We start from the raw sequence: 16,947 nt of genomic DNA on the forward strand, positions 1-16,947 counted from the left end.
TACATTCACCCAACAATAAGTTTAGATGAACGAGATCATTCTTGGAGATTTTCCTTTTGGAAGAGCGAAGCCTCTTTTGTGTTCTGCCGACATCAGATATGAAAATGCGAGCCTCTCTTTCACGCATTAGAGTAAGAAATGAAAGTCATTATTTGCATGAACACACTGTCATTGTGCAGCAATCATCCACTGAGAAATGTAATTATGCCACGTTTAATTCTCACAGAGTGGCAGCAAAGCTCTGGAGACAACTTCAAATGTTATGCATGCATGAGCTTTAAAAAAAACTTCTTTGCATTGTACAGATATATCAGGAGTATTTTATAAGACTTATCAAAGACATATATTTTTAGAGACATTTCCATCTCTCAAGCTGCCTGTCCTCTCCTCTTCATTGCTTCATTTCCATTTAATGATTCTTTGAAAGCATATAATTAACTTCTTCATCAACACCACAGATCTCTCCAGGGTCTGCACATCTTTTGTCCACTGTGGAATTGGAAAATGCCTTTCCATGTTGCTATCCACACATTTTAATTACAAGCTCACCACCAGTTATGGCCCCTGCTTCAACTGATGAGGTTGTCCAATAGGATCCAGGCTGGAAAAATCCAGTGACATTTGCTTAGGTTTCGGAGGGGGGAGGATTAGAGGAAGGAACATATGAAATGGTGATAAAGGTATTATGTGGTTATTAAGAGGTCCTCTAGTCGATAGCCTGCCATATGAGAATCTCATAATCTGGCTGTAATCATATGAGTATGCTGGAGCAAAAGGACATTACATGGTGTTTCAGCAGGAAGATGATGTCAAATGATTGTGTGGTATGAAAAAACTGTTATAGTGGTTTGCAATCTTTAATTATTTTTCAGTAAACATGGACACATCCCTATATTCTGAAGTATAATGTCTTTTTGTTTTTATCTTTTTGTGTCTCCAGGTAATGGAGGATTTGACATCCACCATGGGGAACAAACATGCTTTTAGCCTGATGAATCACAAATCCAGCCTTGATCTGCCTCATACACAGAGGGAAGGAGAGGAAGAGATCATAGGTCTGCTTAAAACCCTTCAAAGCTTCCTAATAGCAGATGAAAACAATACAGTAATCCCTTTTGCAAACCAGAAATGCATGTGCAGTTGAGAGCCAAAGATACGTGATCATTTGTTAATTATCTGTGTAAAGACTCAGGCACAAAAAAAAATCAGTCCTGTTTGTTTGGATTACTGGATTTACAGATACTAGAGGCTGTTGTAATTTTTTTTTTTTTTTTTAACTCATGCAGTGCAACAAATCTCTTTCGCATAGAGTTGATCCGGTTGTTGATTGTGGCCTATGAAATGTTGGTTCACACCTCTTCAATGGCTTTGTGAAGTTGCTGGATACTGGCAGGAATTGGAACACGTGGTCGTATACGCCGATCCAGAGCATCCCAATCATGCTCAGTGGGTGAATTCCAGGAATTGTGTACAGATCTTTACAACATAGGGCCCTGAATTATCATCCTGTAACATGAAGTGATGGTCGTGGATGAATGGCACAACAATGGGCCTCAAATGCCATCAATAAAATGCACCTGGGCCACTCGATCCACAACGTTGACATCAACAAACCGCCCACCCAAACGATGCCATACACGTTATCTGCCATCTGCCCTGTAAGGTGAAAACTGGGATTCATCCGTGAAGAGAACACCTCTCCAAAGTGCCAGATGCCATCAAATATAAGCATTTGTGGCATTGTGCTGTGTGATAAAACTGCACATTTTAGAGTGGACTTTTATTGTGGCCAGCCTAAGGCACACCTGTGCAATAATCATGCTGTCTAATCAGCATCTTGGTATGCCACACCTGTGAGGTGGATGGATTATCTCTGCAAAGGAGAAGTGCTCACTAACACAGATTTAGACAGATTTGTGAACAATATTTGAGAGAATTATGCCATTAATTTTGCCATTTAGGTATATATATATATATATATATATATATATATATATATATATATATATATATATATATATATATATATATATATATATATGCTGGTCATATAATTAGAATATTATCAAAAAGTTATTTCACTAATTCCATTCAAAAAGTGAAACTTGTATATTATATTCATTCATTACATACAGGCTGATATTTCAAATGTTTATTCCTTTTAATTTTGATGATTATAACTGACAACTAAGGAAATCCCAAATTCAATATCTCAGAAAATTAGAAAATTACTTAAGACCAATACAAAGAAAGGATTTTTAGAAATCTTGGCCAACTGAAAAGTATGAGCATGTACAGAACTCAATACCTAGTTGGGGCTCCTTTTGCCTGAATTACTGCAGAAATGCAGCGTGGCATGGAGTCGATCAGTCTGTGGCACTGCTCAGGTGTTATGAGAGCCCAGGTTGCTCTGATAGTGGCCTTTAGCTCTTCTGCATTCTTGGGTCTGGCATATCGCATCTTCCTCTTCACAATAACCCATAGATTTTTTATGGGGTTAAGGTCAGGCGACTCCTAGGGTTAGGAGTCAAACTATAGACCCCTTTTGCGCGGACGTCACAGGTACGTCACGGCGCTAGCTGGAGGCAAAACAAACGGAAAACTGGAGGCGGCTAATACAAACCAACACAGGGTCGGCTACTCAAGGAGCTTAAAATGTTGTCTTGTTGAGTTGTTGGTTGCCAGAATCCACGGAGAACATTTTATATACATTGTTGTGATTAATTGTGATCGGAATTTAAGAACATGGTAAGAAAGAATAAATACAGAAAGTTTATAATTAATTTGCAGTCTTCAGAATTTTTATTTCTAGAAAATATTTACATCTTAATAATAATTTTACTGTAATGTCACTCTTTATTTAATCTAAGGATTTATACGCCCTCAGTTTTCTTTACTATACATGCTCGGTTTCTCTATCAGGTAAGTGTAGTCAGGCCACTCAATCGGAGGTAATCCTGTCAGATCGTCCATCCAATGAGTGATTATGTACGGGTCGATCAATCTGGTTCCGTCCGTTAAAGTTAACTTTTTCAAATAATTATCGCGGTCCCGGACAGTGAGTGACCTTAAATATTCAGATAAAGCAGATTATTCCGATTTTCTCCAGCCATTATTAAAAAAACAAGCTAAGAAAACTCGCTAGCTTCCGTTCGTTCAAGTGTTGAGAGGAATCTTTCTGCCTCCAGCTAAGCCCCGCCCACACAAATACGTCACCTTGTTTACCAACTGTAAAAGGGTCTATATACTATTTTGTACAGTGTTATATGAATTCTAATTATTTGGTGTATTTTTCACTTCAAATAATCAAATTTATTGCAAACAAAAATTATTGCAAATTTATTTATTGCCTTTCTTAAATCAAATAAATTTTTATTTTGTATACAAATGATTGTAACTATCAGGAAAATATGTTTAACTAGGATAAATCTTAATTAAGGTTGTTTGTTTGATTTAGGGCTTTACTCCCGTTAAAATAGTAAAATACTGCAATCTAATTACAGTTACTTCCAGGGTCACATAACCATCTTTAAAGTCCAGCATTTTCTTTATACCTCAGATGGAAATGCATATTCAGACCTAGCATACGGTCAGCGGACCGCAAACAGGCTGCATATTTATTTCCACATCATTTCTTCTCATTACACAGTCCTCAGGATGTCAGTGGAGCCCTTTCTGCTCCATTGATACACCAGTGTGTGAGAAAGAGAAGGAGAGAGAGAGGCGAGATAAAAGGTATTATTGTGTTCAGGTTGAACTGGTGAACTCTGGTGGACACTGAAAGAGGTTGTAAGTATTTGCTAGCTAAGCCATGATTGTGCACTGGAAAAATCTCTAAAAGAAAAATATCTGAAGAAAAACAGATGTTTGAATTTGGCAATTGATACTGGAATAGTAGAAAACAGAAATGTTAATAGTACAATATAAATGTTTGTCTCATATACTGTATATCAGTATTTAAGGTTGCCCATTTTACTTTACACAAACTCTGAATCCACAGCGATATTCACATCGCAATTAAGCTTGACTGACAAAAATCGTACTGAGATACTATTACCAATCTGCTTCCAGCTGAGCAACATGTTCTGCTACACTGGCCATAAGTCAGTGCTTCTCCCCTAACCTTTTAGTCATCACATGTCTGATACTCATCACTATAGATTGGTGTAGTGCAAGCACTTTCCTGCCCCTGCAGTAGATGCTTAGATGTGACAGGTGTCCGCCGGCTGACAATAAATCAATTTGGATTTAAGAGAGAACCTACTGAGGAGCAGCAGGCCTCATAAAACGATCCAATTACATTTTGTGCTGGGTGAATCTATGATCTTGTAAGCCTCTCAATTAGATTACATTGGTCCAAATTAGATTAGTTTAGATTTTCGCTGGTCACTTGCTGCCTTTGAGGATATACACCAGAATGAGTTAGGCACTCGTTTACCAGTTTAGCAGGTATGAATTTCCTCTGTTAATTCTGATGTGTTGGCTAAAATAAATAAACTCAACTAAATGGTTTCAAATGGGGTATAACTGACAAAAGCTGTCAACACCAGTGATGGCTAGGAAAACGTATAAGAGGATGGGCCGTGGCTTATAGATACACATTTTAGACATTTATCTATTCTGTATATCTGTATATATATATATATATATATATATATATATATATATATATATATATATATATATATATATATATATATATATATATATATATATAATTATTATTTAACATCAGCATGCCCCCTTTTATGTGTGTGTGTGTGTGTGTGTGTGTGTAAAAAGTGTAATGGTACACAATAATAACAATTCAGTATGTACCTTGGACTTTTGTTTTAAAGTCACAGTTTAGAAAAAAAAAAACTGTAGATAATCTATAGAAAACCTATAGATATAGATTTCTCTTATTTATTGAAACTGTGGTTGACTAAAAATTTGACTGTCTTTAATAAATTATATTGCATTGACTAATCTAATTATTAAAAAAAAATGCTTCTGCTTCAATTTGTTGTTGAAATATAATCATTTAAAATTCAGCTAGATACAATACATATTCTCATGTTATATTTTCTTTATAAATGCCACTTGGTTCGATATTTTATGTAATGCAAATTAAATTTATCATCTTAATTGTTATTTTGGGGATTTTTTTTTCACTGTATTTAACCTTAAAATCATGGTCACTATAGTGCATATTTCCATGACAATGTAGAAATGTTAAGGCACACTAGACATAATCCAGAAGCCACCGATTGTGCTGCTGTTGAAGGTGCTGAAAACACAACAGGGGCAAAATATTTTTTAAAGTCCTTTCCCATTAACATAACAGTCTTGCTGGTCTTAGCTGGTTTAAACAGGTCTCCCAGCTTGGTCAAACTGGTCTTCAAGCTCCCAGTCTGAACAGCCCCCCTATTTTTTTTTTTTTTTTTTTTAAAGAAAATCATAAAAGTGTATATATTTATACTTATCAGAACTGTAACACCTGTTTAACACAAAAGTGAGGCAAGAGGAGCATTATACAGTGATTTAGTTTACTATAAAATACCCCTCAGTTTTCTGAGAAATTCATAGTCAATTGGCATATTGTTGGTGAGTAGAGTCACTGTCATTGACGAAGGGGGTGTGTTAACCCCGGTCACAATGTAGCGAAGTTGTGGAGGGTTTTCTCGGTTGCCATGGATTTGTAAAAGCTATTGACTGCGTTCTGCCTTTCACTGAACGTATTTGTAAGAGAAACGCACCACTGAAGGGAAAGCATCATCGCTCGTGACATTCCGCTGTCGAGCGCTGACTAACAGCTCGAGCTCTGCGCACTTCTCACACCAACTACAGCGAAAGGTAAGCAATTCTTTATTATTATTTTTGGCGAGGAGAGGTTTCATCCTCGACATGTCGTAGGATTCGTGTGTTTTAACACTTTGAAAACCTGTTATGGGATGTATGAGAGTTGTAAAGCGCAACTGACAGGTGGAATAAAACCCGGTTATTTCCTATTCCGACGAGTAGTGTAGTAATATTTTTTTTTTTTTTTTTTTTTTTTTTACCTAATGTCTGCTTTCACTGATATTAAGGGAGTTTAAATGATGAAGATTTAGAGACAGAACTATGTTTGTTAAGTCTGGCATCGTTTCAGTGTAGTTATGTTATTATATTAACAACCGCATCATGTGTATTAAAGATGGATTTAAGTGGCCACATGCACATTGTATATAGGATTTTTTTTTTTTTTTTTTTGCTAAAGATGTTATATTTGCAACTCTTTTTTTTCCTGGTTAATAGCATAATAGTGTATCAGTGGCATTTTGCTGCCATGAGACTTGTAGATACGTGTAGTAAAATCTGTGAATCTGTTATTGATACTTGCTTCCAGTTCTTTCTATGCAGTACATGTAGTACTTTCATTGCACTTGTGGGGCTTTAAGCATATTGTGCTTTTGAAAACATGCCCTTGGTAGCCCTTGACATCCTTACCACCAACATTAGATCTTGAATAGATGCTAATTTTCCTCTACAGGATTGATCTCTCGTGTGTTTGGAGCGCTTGGCTTGCTCTTGGGTTCCCACTGAACCCCAGGCTATATGGTCTTAAAATAAACGTTTCGGATAAAAGGAAAAGGAGCTTTAGAGCAAGCTGGTGAAGTTCCACAGTGTATTTTCTATTCTCCAGTTGAGAAAATCATATTGCAGTGGCATATGGTGAGCTTTTGAAACGAAGAGGCAAAGTCCCATTCTTCCATTGATGGATGTTTTAGGTTTAAATTCTTGTTCCATTTGATTATGAAATTGTTTCCAGGTTAATGAAACAATTAATTAATTAATTAATAATGAATTCATTACATTCATATTCCGCTTTTCTAGGCACTCAAAGCGCTTTACATAGACAGGGGGTATCTCCTCATCCACCATCAGTGTGCAGCATCCACCTGGATGATGCGACGGCAGCCATATTGCGCCAGAATGCCCAACACACACCAGCTTATTGGTGGAGAGGAGACAGAGTGATGAAGCCAATCAACAGACATGGGGATTGTTAGGAGGCCATGATGGTCAGAGGCCAATGGGCGAATTTAGCCAGGATGCCAAGGTCATTTTTAATGACCACAGAGAGTCAGGACCTCGGTTTAACGTCTCATCCGAAGGACGTTATAAACAAGTTCTAAAAGAAAATTTATATTACATTATACTATAAAACAATGAGCTTTTTTTGAATGAATAGTAATCAAACCCTAAGCAGGTGGATGCCATTTATATATAGTAATTTCAGGTAAATTTTGATTCAGATGTGACCAAAAGTGAAGATTTGAAGTCTGAATGGGTAAGTTGAATTCTTTTTCTATTTTTACCAGTTTCAGGATGAATTGCACACCTTTTTTTTTTGAACATCATAGGCAGGTATTATTCCTGATGTACTGGTATTTTCAAGAACACAGAAACTAATATGTTGATTGAAAGAACTTATAGGCTGATGTAACATAAAAACCATTGAAGACCCTTTAATTTTAAGAATTTAGTTATAAGAAACCCATTTACATAACATGTAGGCTTTGTGAACTCCGTAAGAACTGTAGGCTCTTTAATGTAAAACATATTGAATGCTGCCCTCAAAGTAGAATTTTGATGTGATTATGAAGCCTTCCCGTTATGAAAATCAGATTCTTTCTAAATCTCTGTCATGACAGCAAGATCAGTTACTCTACTGTAATGAAAACAATTAAAGTCGCATTAGAGACAGACGGCAGCCTTGCGTGCTTTGAGACTTCACGAGTGAATTCGGTAGGATGAATTAGCACGATGATTGGTTTCTTCTTCGGTCCACAGTAAGAGTGTGGAAATGCCAGATAATAAATGAGTTGGATGTTCCTCCATGGAGACAGTGGCTGTGATTTGCTACTAATGAGTGGTAGCAGAGGAATGAACATTGTGCTCATCTGAGCTTGTGAAAACATCATAGATTGCTGGTCTTCTATTAAGCATTTTTTAAATCCTACTTCGAGGAACAATAGGCCTTATTTATTTCAAATTCAAATTTTGCTTATGTATGATATCCTTTAGGGCTGATAATCATTATTATGCAACAGTTAACCTGAGAAAATTGAGTTAGGTCACACATTTGTGTGTTTATTTACTGGGCGATTTAACTGCTAAATTATAAATCATTAGACCTGCGCATAGTTTGAAAGCATTATGATTCGTTATATGAAATATGTATTGCATTAACAAAGTTCAGTGCACTTTATAGCAACAGAGTTCAAGGTTTCAGAGCTCATAAAAAGTTCTAATGAACATTATCAACAATTTGAACCAATGGGTGATGTTTCTTTTTGGATTTGATGACAAATAACTATTACCATTTAAGCAATTCAAATTTTAATGCAAAGTCAGTTAAATTATTTTATGTTCATAACGTCTTATGTAAGTTTAAACTGGAATTATTTCATGGCATAATGGCCATTTATTTGCCAAATTCTGCCAATTGAGGCCACTGTGAGGAAAGTAGGGCAAATTCCTCTCACCAACAGTCCACAAATAGAACAATGCAGGGCACCACCATTTTTCCATCACCATCAGATGCCTGCCATCCAATAAAATTATTTTCTATGCGTACAGTTTATGTGAGAATCAAGTATTGTCGCTTGTTGAGGAGAGGTGTGCTGTTTTCTAAACATTCAGATTTATGATTTAACCTGGCGGATGATTAAATTACTAGAGCAGAAGGTTCCTTGAGCATTTTCTAGGGACAAGAACACCTTAGCAACTGCATAGGAACCACTCTAGTTTCATGCTAGCGCTCTAGGTCAAGCATCAGAAATCTATGTAGTTCTTTATACTCTTTGAGGATCACTGTAAATCGATGTGTGATAAGACCTTTTTCTTATTCATAATATACTTTTATCTTATTAAAAGGTTTCAAAAACCGTTTTTTTTTTTTTTTTTTTGTGGGAGATAACCTCTATTGCGTAGCACAGTGTAGGCTAACTGATTTTCACTGTGGATTCGAACCATCGCAGGCAGATATGAAACTTACAGCGAGGCCTCTCATCTCCATGTGTGATGCCATATTCACTCAGACATACAAATTCAATTGAGGAACACCTGCGCCCTCAGCTAAAAAATATGCTGCATCTCGCTTTTCATTTTCATGCCAGCTTAATGCAGGCGCCAAAGTTTTCTAAAGCAGAACGACACTAAATAAATAAAAAAATGAATGAGGGTGGCATGCCTGAAAAGAAGCGCAGATATGATGTGAATCCATGTGAAAGAGAATGTGAGAGGGAGGAAAAGTTATTAAGAATGAGCTTTTCAGTCTGCTTTACAAATGTAACATTACTGGAAATGTCACAGAGTTGACATTTGCAAACTGGATTTGATTGGAACAAACAGAGCATCAGTTCTAAATAATTTTTCTCAAGGACTAAGTTTATATAATGAGTATATTATTGTTAAGCTAGAACATAGAAAGGATAAACATAGAAAGGATAGTTCAATCAAAAAATTAACGTTCTGTCATTAATTATTTATGCTCCATAATAAACCTGTATGACTTCGAGCATATATTGGATCCCCCCCCCCACCCCCCCAAAAAAAACCCCCCCAGTGTTTTTTTGACACTGTTACATTTATTCCACAGAAATTTGGAAACAGAAACAAAGTTTAAATATGTTTTCCAGTTGTTGTCATTGGTTTGAAATTAGCTGCAATGCATCATCTTGACATTCAAAATATGTATAAGGCATGAATGAAATTTAAGAGAAACAACTTTGTTTATTTATGCAGTATATTTTAAAATCATGTTTAAAAGTCCTTGATGAAAAAAAAAATGCAATAATATAAACAGTAAAGACAACATATGATAACATATATATATATAATTTTACTAAATAGTATTTTTTTTTTTCATTTTATAATGCCATTACTACACATTTTTTATATTTATAAATTGTGGCAGAATTTATTGTAATTTTTTTTTTTTTTTTTTTTTTTGGGAACTATCCCTTTTATAATTAGAACACTTTGAACAATTTAAAGGAACACTCCACTATTTTTGAAAATAGGCTCATATTCCAACTCCCCTATAGTTAGTCTCGCATAGCCACTCCTTCAGACTGAAGGTCTGTAATCTATGGCAGCTTTCAATGGCCAAGACTCGCCCATGAAGCTGTTTGACAGACATGGAATAAAACCAATCACAGTTCGTTTCATTCATCATCATGTTTCGGGGTTCAGAAATGTTGTCACAATAACAGACCATTGTGTAAAACTCTTATTTTAAAGATTATATATTTATTACATTTTATATTTCACATAGACGGTAATGTTTTCTCTTGGTTCTTGGTTCTAAATAAATGCGACTTATTGTCCAGTGCGACTTATATATGTTTTTTCCTCGTCATGACGTATTTTTGGACTGATGCGACTTAGGTATGTCTTATCGTCTGAAAAATACGGTATATATGGTATATATGGTACATATGGTATATATATATATATATATATATATATATATATATATATATATATATATATATATTATCTCACAACTGTTGTAATTATGGCTTTGGTGAATTGTGCTTCTGAGACGGAAGGCTACATCCTAAAATTCAAATGATCAGTACCGATCATTTTCTTTCTGTTTATTTTCGTAAATTTAAATATGTGCAGTTTTTTCAGATGTAGCCTTCTGTTTGAGAGATTCCCATAGACAAGCTTTGTTGAACTGAAAAAGACTCTGAATGAGGACTCAATTCCCCTTGATGGAATCGATTCCAACCTTCAACCGACTCTCGATTCTCAACTCCGGCTCTAGTAGCCAGTGCAAATTGATAAACAGAGGTGTGACGTGTATTCTTTTCAGCTCATTAAAAATTAATCTTGCTGCCACGTTCTGGATTAATTGTAAAGGTTTGATAGAACTGGCTGGACGACCTGCTAAGAGAGAGTTGCAATAGTTTATCGCCCTTTCTCAGTCTCACTTGCCTGTTTCTCTCCCTTTCTCTGTTTCACTCGCCTGTTTCTCTCTTTTTTCTATGTGTATGGCTATAGTTCTATAGTATTTTAATGTGTAATTTGGCTAATTCTCTCATCTGTTTGCACTGAAAACGACTCGCGATCATGTTTGCCGCCTGGAATGCACAGGGTTGATTGGATGAGTAGTATCACCTGGGATGGTTTAACTTGCATGCTTTTCCACTACCCCTACCGTAAAGACAACAAAAGCTTTGCTGGATTAAATATAAGCGCCCTATCAGGTTTTAAATCATGTAGGTCCATGTCCGTAAGGGACGGCTTCTGGGTCCAGACCCGGACCGCAGTCCGCCTGTTAGTGACCTATGATCTATGCTAAGCTACAGCCAAAGTGCTACCGCCAGACACAGATATTGGCTGAATGGAATCGAAAATAGTAAAACTCAACTGTTAAACTCTAGGGGAGTTGGAAAATGAGCCTATTTTCAAAAATAGTGGAGTGTTCCTTAAGCCTTTGCTTAAGGTTTTTTATTACATTAAATTACAATATAAGCTTTACTTGTCAATTCTGAAGACATTCCTCACAGCGGTAGCACCAATAGAATTTTTTTTCATGATTACTAGCCTGAAGTCTCTGAGAGCCACTTATTTTTTATATTATTCAATTATTTTCTCTGAAGGAGAGGGCAGCGCCTATGTGTTTGTGTGTAGCCTGTGTATTCTGTGGTTTTGAATGTGGGTGTGAAATGGATCAATTCTGTCTGTTCAGCATTGGGGGAGGGAAATAACGGGTAGCCGTAGTAACGGTGCGGTGATTATAGTGATGGAGATTCTCCCCCAAACCTTATTTAACAGGCTGGTTGTCATTGGAGTTGCTCGGTCACCGTCATCCGTTACACCAAAAGGAGAATTTAAATGATGAGGTAATACTGAAGGACAAACCTGAAAAGGAGGTCAGTCTTATCAGACATGTTCAGGGTTCCCTTTATCCATCCTTTTCCCAAGAGGCAAACAGAAAGCAGCAAGAACACCAGGCCGGTACATTTTGCAAATGCCTAAGGCAGTAGAAAAAACACAGTTTCTGTATGATTCATCTAGCGTTAGATGTTGTTTGATCATTCAGTATTTCTTTGGATCTTGAAGCACTGGATCGTTAACTATTGGAGTTAACAGTTTTTTTGTTTTGTTTTTTATGATTGTGAGAAAATGCCCTTTGGCTGTTTGTATATTTGAGGTAATATAATATCTGCTGCACACAGACTATATTTTAGAGAGGCACCATTCTTTTTAGTTTGAAGTCAATATAAAATTATAATCGACCCTGTTTACCTCTCTTTAATGCAAGTTCCTTATTGTGCATCATAATGTAACATACTGTTATCATCATAAAAGCCTATAATCATAATTTTCAAAATGTAACAATTACTTTTCATTTTTTACATTAATACTAGCCAACATCCAAATAGAGTGCTGCAGCCATGATGTCAAAACCCGGAAGACTAATTTGCCATAGGTTCCCTCAAGATTTTCGCATGGATTTTTATAATGGGCTGATTCAGTTTATGAATAAATCAAGGTCTCTGGAAAATATAAACTGACAATACTTGGATATTTTGTAAATTACGTACACCTAAACTGAAAATGTAAATATTGAAGCAGTCATGTTATTTTTTTATGTCTGTTTATAATAATATGTTACTACATAAAATGTTTGGGTGCGAGTGTGTGCAGTTTATGTCGTACAACAAATCATCCAAGTATTATCAAGTTATGTTGACCACAGAACTTATTTTGCTCATTAATTTAAAAACCCAAATGAAAATCTCGAAGGAACAGGTGGCAAATTAGGTTTTTATTTTATTTTATTTAGCTATTTTTATGGCTGTTTATTTATTTATTCTAATGTGTAATTCCCATTATTCATTAATATCCAGTCAATTCTAGATAAATAAAGTCTCCCTGTATATTTTTTTATATGAAGACTTATGCCACGTATGTTTCTTGTAATTTCAACTTTATATCTAGCAATTGTGCTTTTTAACTCGTAATGTAAATATATATCTCACATTAAGAATGTATTACTGATTTCTTTTTTTTTTAAATATATTTTTTATGTGTTTGCCAACCATACCTCTCAACAGTATAATTTGAATAAAGTAAAAAAAGAAAAAAAAAAAGAGATCCGCCCAGAATGAATAAAGGTAACAAAAAAAGGCAATAGCTTCTTATTAATGTCATACCTTTGCATCCTTATTCATGTGTAACCTTATCAAGTTTGATTATAGGAAGTTAAAAGATCAGCATCTTTTTTTTAAAAAAAACATCACATTGTAAGGGCTGTTAGGCAAAATAACGCAAGCGGCAACATTTCCTGCGGCTGCCCATCCCCCAGCATGCCTGTGGTCAGAGTCTGATTAATGGTCCTATCTCTTTCACAAATCTCCACTTCCACAGATGCACTTTAAATCTTATTCATGAGGCAGCACATATCAGTTAAACAACAGGAGATACGATTCAGAACTTTTCAAGACAGATCTCATGCTGCACCACAGGGTGCCGCATTAAAAAATCATGCTAGTATATGTCCCATAACATGGTGTGAAATATAGCATGCTCATGATGTCTACAATATAATGTTGCCTGTGATAGAGATATGAAACGCAAAGCATGTGACACTGATGGAATTTATACGAGCCATTATTCAAATCAGCAAGGCCCAAACTGTGAAGGAAGCGGATTATATAAATAAAGACAAAAAATAATAAAATGATGAATGAGCTTTTGCCGCTTATGGAATAGCGACATCTTTGTCCCTGGGGTTCTCATAAAGGAGGTTGTGTTTCAGGGTATGGGGAAGCCTGGAAAGGCACTGCAAAGATGGAGTGGAGGGAAAGAAAGGATGCTAGAAAGAAAGGATGAAGGAGGATAGATGTGACAGCCATGGGGATCTAAAAGTTCATGGCAGTGAAAAGGCTCATTGTATCCGGGGACGTGATATGAAACATGCAGAGGTTTGCTTTTGCACCAGTTTGTCCCTCTCGCTGTGTAAACAAGGATGTACCAGTCACAGGACCTGCAAGAAGACCTTTAATGAAGAAACATTTAGCTCTTGCTTTAACAAGCTCCTTTATAAATTTAAATGGACAGTTCACCCCAAAAAGAAAATTCTGTCATGTTCTTCAAAACCTGTATGGTTTTTGTCTTCTGTATAATACAAATAGAGATGTTTTAAAGTATTATTTTCCCATAATGACACCAGATGAGAACCTGGTTGCGACGGCATTTTAGTGCCACGTTGAAAAAAAAAAAAACTAAATCTAAGATACATTATTTCGAGAATAAAGAAAAAACTACGAGAATAAAGTTTAAATATTACGAGAATAAAGTACAAATGTTTCGAGAGTTAAGTCAAAATATTACGAGATTAAAGTCGTAATACTACGAGAATAAAGTTGAAATATTTTGAGAATAAAATCAAAATATTTCAAGAATAAAATCAAAATATTACAGGATTAAAGTCAAAATATTATGGAACACATTTTCACATATTTGGAATTTTCCCAAAGAAAACCGTTTAATTTAATGAATTGTTTCACATAAATACAGTGAGCTCATCATTTAAGAGCTTGAAAAACACATTACTGTAAGACACATAATTTGTGTTGCACTTTAAAACTGAGACATTAAAAATCTTATTGCTATTGGGTGGCTGGCGCACTACAAATAAGGAATGCAATGGAAGATATGAAATATTATTTCCAAGCATACTGTCCCTGCAAGTATGACACATGGTATGATTTCTGCTAATAATGTTTTTTTTTTTTTTTTTTAAGCGATAAATAAGAGAGCTACAGCACCCCTGAAGGAATATCGATTTTTGTGTGTGAGCTGATGTCAAGATAAAAAGTTGTTCCTGTTCCGTCTGTTAATAAATATCATATTCTTGATATTAAGCTGTTTCCACGAGTCCTTAAATCTGACTCTTCCTCATCCCTGTAAAATGATGTGGCTGCTCTGATGCAACAATATTCAAATCAATTCCAGTGCCCTGCAACTTCTCCCGGTGCTCTCATCCTTAATTCACAAAATCTTTGATTTCTTTTTTTTTTTTTTTACGTGGACTTCTTTTGTGCACGCCGTCGTAGTTAAGAAATTTCATGTTCATTTATACACTTTATTTTAATGGAAATGCATTATTGTTTTCGTAATTGAAAGGCTCTTTGCTGTCAATCTCCAAAATGAACAAAAAAAGCACCATATAAGCAGTCAATACAATTCAATATCTATAAGTCTTCTAAGTCTAAATAATAGCTTTTTAAGATTTTTTACTTTTTAACATAAAAAAGTAATTAATGACTGAATCTTGCTTGACAGCTATGTTTACTATTCACTAATCGTTCATGCAGAGAAAGTCATACAGGTGTACAGAATAACACAAGGGTGACTAAATGAAGAAGATTTTTTTTTTAATTAACCCTTTAAGCATGACTGCTAGGATTTAAATCCACAGATCAGCCAAACCTAAGCTAAATAATTTAGCAAGGGCTTGTGGGTCATTAACTTGTTATATTGTTTGAGGTCAACCTTCATGCCAGAGCTAAGGACTTCAGCTTGTCTTGCATCACATTGTAAATCAGTTCTAATGGGTATGAACTCCATATGTGCACACATAAACAAAAACAAGACCAGCAGGTGCAGTCCCCGTGTGAATTAAGCCATTTCTGCCTTCTCGAATGCCCACTTCTATTTGTTTAACATGCGCTATGGTTTTAACAAGCCTCTCTATAAAGTATATCCAACTCGGAAACTATGTCTATCAGAATGACAGAGTGTGAGACCCATACATAACACCCCCATCGGGACCCATTACATTGAAGGTATTTTTTTTGCAAATGCAAAAAAAAAAAAAAAAAAGAAAGAAAAAAAAACACTATGCGAATACTGCTAATATATGTGCGTGTCCTGCATAGAGAGAAGATGTTTACTGGCTAAGAGTGGTAAAAGGCTATTAGCCGGGCATCAGAAGGTTGATGAACATTGATTAGAAAGAAGCATGGAAGGCATAATAAATAGCTCGCAAAATAAACTTCAGTCTCTCAATGTTCACTTAAACCTTAAAGACACTGTTGCAAAGAAAAGCATCTTAAGGTAATTAGATTCAGCCTTTTATACGTAAAGTGTTGCACAAATCTCAACATATGGCCAAAGTTTGTGTGGAAATGTAATTGGATTCAACCCAACGCTAATCGAATTAGCTAGTTAAATTATCTAAATTACATTTGAATCATTTGGCAAACACTCATTGTAGATGTGAGAAGAACTTCCATCAGTCTTGAAAACATGATTAAACTAAATTGATCCCAGTAAAGTCATAAAAGCATTATCTTGAATTTAAATTAGTGTTTTTAACCAGACAACCAGAACATTTTGTCGGTATCTAGCTATAGCTAGCTATCGTTCTGTCTGTCTGTTGTTCTGTACATCTATCTACCTGATAAACGTTAAAATCTGAAAGCTAAAAAAATAATAAAAAAAAATCATTTTTTTATGTAAAAAAAGAAGCTTTTTCTAGTTAATAATTGCTGTTATAACAATGTATTTTAATTAAAATTAGTTTATTTTTTTACATTTACTTTGAACTGCAATTCAACATGCTGTTTGAATCCTCAATTCTAATTTATTTCATAATTCAGGAATAGAATCAGCATTTAAAAGATATTCTTTATGTGACAAGTTTCTCAGGAAATTTACTGTGTTCTTCCTTGTTAGAACGCCGATTAATCTCTGACAAAGAGTTTGCAGAAGGATAAGACCATCTTTGTGTCTGTCCTTGGCACTGTGTGCACTTAATCATGCTTAGGGCCAGAAACACAGTGATATTCAAGATCTCAATGTTCACATCCTGCAGGAACAGCAACTGTTGTACAAGAACACTGCCAAACCTATAATTCAACACTGCATTCTGGGACCAAAACACCATGTCCCTTA

At 35.4% G+C, this 16,947-nt stretch overlaps 1 protein-coding gene across 8 annotated transcripts in view; it reads left to right on the plus strand.

Annotated features, from left to right (window-relative positions):
- Positions 1 to 5,609: 5,609 nt before the first annotated feature.
- Positions 5,610 to 16,947, plus strand: part of chl1b (cell adhesion molecule L1-like b) — a 79,544-nt gene continuing 68,206 nt past the window's right edge. For 4 of the 8 annotated variants that reach the window (XM_026261728.1, XM_026261762.1, XM_026261750.1 and 1 more), the window contains exon 1: positions 5,612 to 5,835. The gene's annotated coding sequence lies outside the window, so the exon portion shown is untranslated. Of the gene's footprint in view, positions 5,836 to 16,947 lie in introns of all 8 variants that reach the window. The other 4 variants (XM_026261770.1, XM_026261741.1, XM_026261776.1 and 1 more) reach the window with 4 other exon arrangements.

Source organism: Carassius auratus, chromosome 6, assembly GCF_003368295.1.
Source record: "Carassius auratus strain Wakin chromosome 6, ASM336829v1, whole genome shotgun sequence".
In the NCBI taxonomy this organism is placed as follows: domain Eukaryota; kingdom Metazoa; phylum Chordata; class Actinopteri; order Cypriniformes; family Cyprinidae; genus Carassius; species Carassius auratus.